The sequence below is a fragment of the Cryptomeria japonica genome, chromosome 3, assembly GCF_030272615.1.
Source record: "Cryptomeria japonica chromosome 3, Sugi_1.0, whole genome shotgun sequence".
NCBI classification, from domain to species: Eukaryota; Viridiplantae; Streptophyta; class Pinopsida; order Cupressales; family Cupressaceae; genus Cryptomeria; species Cryptomeria japonica.
Genome location: NC_081407.1, coordinates 959,165,947 through 959,173,021, shown reverse-complemented (window position 1 = coordinate 959,173,021; position 7,075 = coordinate 959,165,947). Strand labels below are relative to the sequence as shown.

At 34.2% G+C, this 7,075-nt stretch overlaps 1 long non-coding RNA gene across 1 annotated transcript; it reads left to right on the top strand.

Moving 5' to 3' along the window:
* Window positions 1–207: 207 nt before the first annotated feature.
* On the top strand, window positions 208–2,109 carry LOC131035623 (uncharacterized). Its single transcript, XR_009103989.1, has 3 exons — window positions 208–364; window positions 497–889; window positions 993–2,109. It is a non-coding gene; the product is annotated as an uncharacterized LOC131035623 (long non-coding RNA).
* The last annotated feature ends 4,966 nt before the right edge of the window (window positions 2,110–7,075 follow it).

The window sequence follows — 7,075 nt, the reverse complement described above, 5'->3', positions numbered from 1 at the left end:
TCTAAACAAATAATCTAATACATAGATAATTTGAGATTTTCACTGTTTGAGAGATTGTTGAGAGAGATCTGAAATATTGAATGAATAGTATATACAATAGCACTCAAAAAATATTTTATCAATTCATAAATATACTAAATTTTTTAACCATTAAAGAATCATGTAACCATAAGAAATGATAACAAATTTTAAATCTAAATTTAATTTTATACTAGATCTCACCAATAATCTATCTTTATGTACATTTCAACCATTGTATTCTCCAGCTCATCCTTGTTTCTACTCATCGTGCTTCCAGATCCTTCATGCAATCGTTTGACAAGGTTTAGCAGCAGAAAATAAATGGAGAACAAAGAAGGACCAAGTATCCATAATAGATCTATAAATTTATATGTTTTTATGAATTTTATTAGATTCATATTATATTGAATCCCGTTCATCTATTTGTATTTTTTTTATTCTTGTAATGCATTGATTCATATTGAATCTCATCCAGGAAAGAAAAAGGATGCAAGAAGATCGTGATTCTGTATACTGCAAAAGATTTAAAAGCTGGGAATACTAATTGGAAAAAGAAAAGGATGCAAGAAGATCGTGATTCTGTATACTGCAAAAGACTCAAAAGCTGGGAAAACTAATTGGATGATGCATCAGTACCATCTTGGTACTGAGAAGGCTCAAAAGGAAGGCGCGTTCGTTGTGTCAAAAGTATAACCCCACTTCCTTCTCGTCTTCATCTGTACCAAGATGATACTCATGCATCACCCAGTTAGTTTTCTTTGTATATAAAAGCATTGAGAGCATGTGTGCTTCCTGACCATCTTTGAAGAGGATGGGTGTTTCCATTGGATCAAGATCAAATAAGTTGGATGACAAGATTTCTGCAAAGGTAAATCATCAAATTCCTTTTAACAATTTTTTTCACTGGATTATAAAATCATTGCATTATAAAATCTATTTATAATAATATAGATTTGTCTATTCGTGTGCAGAAAGAAAAAGTGGACAGAAAGAAGAAGTGGAGAGGACCTTGGAGTTATTTCATCTACATCTTGATAAAGGAGGTTAATTATATATAGAACAAGAAACAACCGTCATTCTTTATATTAGGTTTTTAAGAGAGAACAACAATAATAATATGTGTAGGTAAAATGTCATTAGCCTTTCTAAATGCATAACAACTCTAATGTTGTATTAAGGGTTCTACAGATGCTCCATTGCAAGACACTACTACTTTTAGTTTGTGAAAAGTCTTCCTAAGAATTTATGTTGTTGTATATTGATGAGAGTGCCCACGTTAAATTGAAACCTTTTTGAAAACAATATAATGGAACCTGAGGAATTCCCCCTTCTAAAAATAAATCTATTACCATCATAAATTGATTATGTAAGTGCATTTGTAAGTTGAAACATCAATATTCAGTTACAAGTAAGGAATGACGTCTCGAATGCAATCAACTTGCACTTTCTGAATATTTCTTCAAGAACTCATGGAGTAATGCCAGTACAGTTCTTAGATGGAAGTAATGTGAGTACAGTTCTTAGATGGAAGTAATGTGATTTGAAGATACTGAGGCCTGTTAGTGTTGGTCATATCCCTGCATGCATATTTGATATGTATTAGGTAATAGACACAATAAAGATGTATATCAGATGATTGAAAATTTTGTGGTATGTCTAGAAATGACTGAGGAGGGGCTATATACCCGATTTGTATGTATGTTTACCCACTGTATTCATGATTTTAATACATAGTCTCAACAACATTCACTCTTTAGCTATCAATTCATTTTCTCACAGCTCTATTGATATTCATGTCTCTCTTTTTACTAAAGCATGTATTGTAATAATGTGATGCTGCCAAAAAGGTTGCCCACTTGAAAATGCTCTTGGACCATTTGGGAAATGCCCCTTGTATGGTGGCATGGCATGAGTGTTGTTAGATTATTCTACCTCCCATGACCGCTCTCTGTCTCGTGACCACTCTCTACCTCGGGGCCGATGGTGCGGTTGCAACTCCTCTGCTCCTCGCTCACAACTCCCATGGGCACAGTTTTCTCACCACTAGTCCTGTAGTGGTAGTGACTTCAATCAGTGTTGCTCAGCCTCTACGCCATGTCGTGGATCTGCTTCCAGGTGGGGTACAAGGGGTGTTGATTTTCTTGCTGCTGGTGGTTCTAGTTGGTCGAATACCAGCAGAGATTTTACCTGGCTTGGCTCTTCCAAAGGGTTCTCCTGGCTTGCTTTGGCCATTTCTCTGGCCAGGAAGGAGAAGGAGAATGAAGAGAGGACAACTGAAGAAGGGTGGTTCCTCTCGGACAACAGCCCTGACCCTGCTTCAATGTATGGGATCCTAAGGATGATCGTGATCCACCTCCATTTTCTATTCTTATTTCTTTAGTGGCTTATCAGTTTTTATTTATTTGTTTCTAATTTCAGGGGTTGCCTGTGTTTTTTTTACGTTTTAGTGCTATGTCTGGGTGCTACCCATATGACTCCTAAGGGGTGATCTCACATCTCCTTTTTTTTTTTGCGGATAGTGTACTATTAAATAATTTTATTAGAGATGCCTATTCATCAAAAACAAAAAAAGCTGTCAAATTTTTGAGTCAATTAAATTTAAGGAAAAAAATTCTACAATTTAGAAACTTAAAATTCACAATTCTTATTGGTTAAGAAAAACTGATTGCAATAGTGCTAGTCTAACGGAAATATAATAAGTTAGCTTCATACAATATAATTTATGCATAACTTTAACATTGAAGATATGAATAAGTTATACCAAAATTACCCTTACCCACCCAAGATATGAATAAGTTACCTTCAAACACTATAATTTATCCATAACCTTTAACATTGGTGCATCTTAAGGGCTAAGGGCTAGATAGCAATTTCCCCCAAGATAACCATGAGATCACTAATTTTCCATGGGGCATAAGTTTAGTGGAAAATTATAGAAACAACATTTAGAAAATGGAAACTATTGATTGACTTTAAAATTAAAATAATATTTCTCTTACCTACTCTTCCTCACCATTAGACGACATATTAAGAAAAAACCATACTAAAATTAACCTTACCTACCCAAGATAACATCTTATCACTAATTGCCACAGGGCATAAGTTTAGTGGAAAATTATATTAACAATTTTTGGAAAATTGAAACTATTAATTCACTTTTAAAATAAAATAATATTTCTCTTACCTACCCTTCTTAACCATTAGATGGATTTTTGGGAAAAACAATATTAAAATTATCCTTACCTATCCAAGATAACCATCAGATAATTGATTTGCCACAAAGGCATAAGTTTAGTGGAAAATTATAGAAATGACTTTTTGAAAATTGAAACTATTGATTCACTTTTAAAATTAAAAAAAAAAATTCTTTTACTCACCCTTCCTAACCATTTGATGACTTTTTGGAAAAAAATATGCCAAAATTAACCTTAATTATGCAAGATAACCATAGGATCACTAATTTGCCACCTGGCATAAGTTTAGTGGAAAATTATAGAAACAACTTAAATTTGAAAATTGAAACTATTTATTGGTTTTGAAAATAAAATAATTTTTCACTTACCTACCTTTCTTAACCATTGGATGACTTTTTGGAAAAAAAATTGTACCAAGATTATTAAACTATTTATTCATTAATTACCTCTACCTACCCACTATCCACTTTGGGTGATTTCCATTTAACCATTCACCTATTTATTTTGCTCCATACATCCAGTTTCTCTAATGTGTCATTTGTCTCCTTTTCTTTTCTATATCATCTTATTGATATGGGCATATTATTTTTAGTTTCTATATGGCCTACAATCTTTCATTCTTCGAAATGACCTTCTACACTTTAATTTGCTGTAATTTTCCCAACACGGAAGGAGAAGAGGAGAAGAAGAGAAAGATGGGTTTTCTAAGAATTCTTCCATAGATATTTTGAAGTTGAGAATGGAAATTATTTCCTCTGCATTTATATAGAAGAGGTTTATCGATTCATAAATTTGCAAGTCAGTAAATATTTCTTTGAATTCTTTGAATTCTAAGTTAATTTCCTCCCTTTTACGTTTTACAATCATAATATTTTATTTCCTTCCTTTTGGCTTTACAATGATAGTCTTTCATTTTCTCCTTTTTGGCTTACTATGTGGCATTAGGTTTTGTTTTTGTTGTTTTGTATGCAAACAAAAAATCTAATATTACATAGATAAATTAGGTTTTAACTCTTGATTATTTGATAAAGGATAGCTAAGAAACATCTGAAATATTGAATGAAAAATATATACAATAAAATTCAAAAAGTCCATCCATTTTTATTTTTTTATCCTATTCATATTAACTCTTGATTATTTTATCTGAGTTATATTGTATTGAATCCAGTCCATCCATTTATATTTTTTTATCCTAGAATTATTATAATTCTTATACTCTACTTTTAATTTTCCCATGCATGAATTCTTATTGAATCCCATATCCTTAATGGAAAATAGGAAACAAAAAGGATGCAAGAAGATTGTGGTTCTGTATACTATTGCAAAGAGCTCAAAAGTCCAGAAAATCGATTGGATGATGCATCGGTACCATCTGGTTGAAAGGGGAGGGATGTTTGTTGTTAATAAAATATCTTTTATCCTTCCTTTTCATCTTCATCAGATGCATCACCCAGTTTTCTAGGTAGATGAAAGCATTTAGAGAATGTGTGTTTCCTGAACGTCGTTGAAGAGGATGGGATTTTCCATTGGATCACGATCATATGATTTCTGTAAAGGTCAATCTTCTAATTCGTTTTAACAATTTTTAAATCATTTTCTTAGTAGATTTGAAAATCACTGCATTATAAAACCTATTTATACTAACTTATATAGCTTTGTCTATTCATGTGCAGAAATAAGTGGGGAGAACCTTGGAGTTATTTCATCTTATATAACAAGAAACGACGTCATTCTTTATATCAGGTTTTTAAAGAGAGGATGACAATAATAATATTTGTAATTGAAAGATTAGCCTTTCTAAATGCATTAACAGCTGCTACTGTGTAGTAGTGATCATTGTCTTATTTTACAATGATGGCTGAAATAATACCATGGATCTCTACTAATGAATTAGTAGAGAAAAGAAGTGGATAAGAAATTTTATCAACTTTTTTTAAAAGATCAAGAAACTTTATTAGGTTTCTGATTTTTAATAATAGAGAATAATATTATATTATTTTTATTTGCAAAAGTAGCTTTTGTCATATTTGGTGATCCATGATTTATTTTACTATGATCTCATTAAATAAGTAACAGGTAATGTCGCTCTACAAGTTTTGGATTTTCAATGGAGATAGTAAAATGTTCTTCGAATTCCTCTTGAAGAGATAGTTAGAGCTTTAAATTGGGTTTTCCTTGAACAAAGATTGATCCGATCTTTTGACATCATATTTAACTAATAACTGAAATTTGAGAACACAACGTACTTCAATTAATTGTAAAGTTGAAATTTTGAGAACATGGTTATGGCAGGGAAAAAAAAGGGATGGCTTTTTTCTATATTTTTGAATCGGGGATGTTTCAAATGGTTAGACTGGAACTGCATGGTAAAGTTTGAGAATAGCTTTATAGATATTTAATTTTCCGCAAGAATGTTAGTTCAGTCAATGGTTTAAGTGTCTATCAGCTTTGATTCATTAAAAAACGCGAATGGAGAGTGCGAAGGTCGTCTTTGCGGGCTAGGGTTTTACCCCAGCCTGCATGTTCGTTTTCTGCCAGTGTGGTGTGCTCGGAGAGTGTTTGGGTGCTGTGATTTGGCGTGGGTTTCTTCTGTGTTGTGGAGTTTCTGTAGGGGATGGATTTGTGCCAGTTAAACCTCGTTCTAAAGGCAGGAGGCAAAAGCAGTCTCACAAGCATAGGCAGAATGAGCAGGATTTTAATCATTTTGAGGTTTTGGCATTGGAGGAAGGGATTCCAATGGAAGTATCTTCTAGAGCAGTGGGCTTGGGAAGGACTGAGGCGGTGGATGGTTATGTCCCGACTTCTCAGGCACCCCAGTTACCTCTAGAAATTTCTCTTGGTCAGTAGACACACAAATCTGATGATTCTAGTATCTTGCAGGATGATGTGGTTTTGGCAGACTTGGCCAAAAAGGTTTCGAAATCTAGCAAGAGCAAAGGTTCTTCTCAAGCTTTGGGTTTGCTTCAGCAGCCTCATAAGAGGAGTGCATTGGAAACCCCTAAAGGAGGTCGTAAAACAGATCAGGAGAAGTTTCATTCAGTTGGGGATTTGTTAGTGGAGTCTGGGTTGGTGAAGACTACTGACTCCCACTTTCCACATTCTCTTAAATGATTATTCTTTCTCGGAATGTGCGGGGATTGAATAGCTCCTCCCATCAAAAAGCTATTCCTGATTTGGTGGGTGTTCATTCTCCAGATATATTTTGTATTCAAAAGACTAAGCTTTATGTTGATCTTATGTTTCAGTAAGCTTCAACAATGTGGTGTTACGGCCAGTTATGGCCAATGTCAGTGTATTGATTCTTCAAGTTGTTGAGGAAGATTAGCTCTCTTTTGGGATTCGCGTAAGGTTACTCCTCTTTGGTGGCTCTCTAGTCAATTTTCTCTTTCCTTGGTTGCCTCTAGTTTGGAGTCCAGTGACATTTTTCTGGTTACTAATGTCTATGCTCCCATTGATATTCGAGGAAAATCCTAGTTGTGGTCTCATCTTAGGCATATTCGGTCTGGTACTCATTTCCTACCTTGGGTTCTTGCTAGTGAATTTAACTCTATCCTGAGCTTAGCTAAGAAGAGGGGGGGATAGGCCAGATTGGATCCTTCCTCCATTCTCTTTTAGGATAATGTAGATTTTCTGGGACTAGTTGATGTCAAGCCCTTTAATGGCATCTTTACTTGGACCCATCAGCGGTGTGGAGCAGATACTATTTCTGAGAGACAATACATATTTTGGGTCTCTTTCTTTTGGGTAGGGGATAGGGTGTTGTCTAGCTCAAAGATCCTAGGCTGGCAGGGTTCTGATCATTGGCCAATTAAGTTTTCTATTGGGTTTTTTTGTGGTCATCGAAATACTCCATTCAAGTT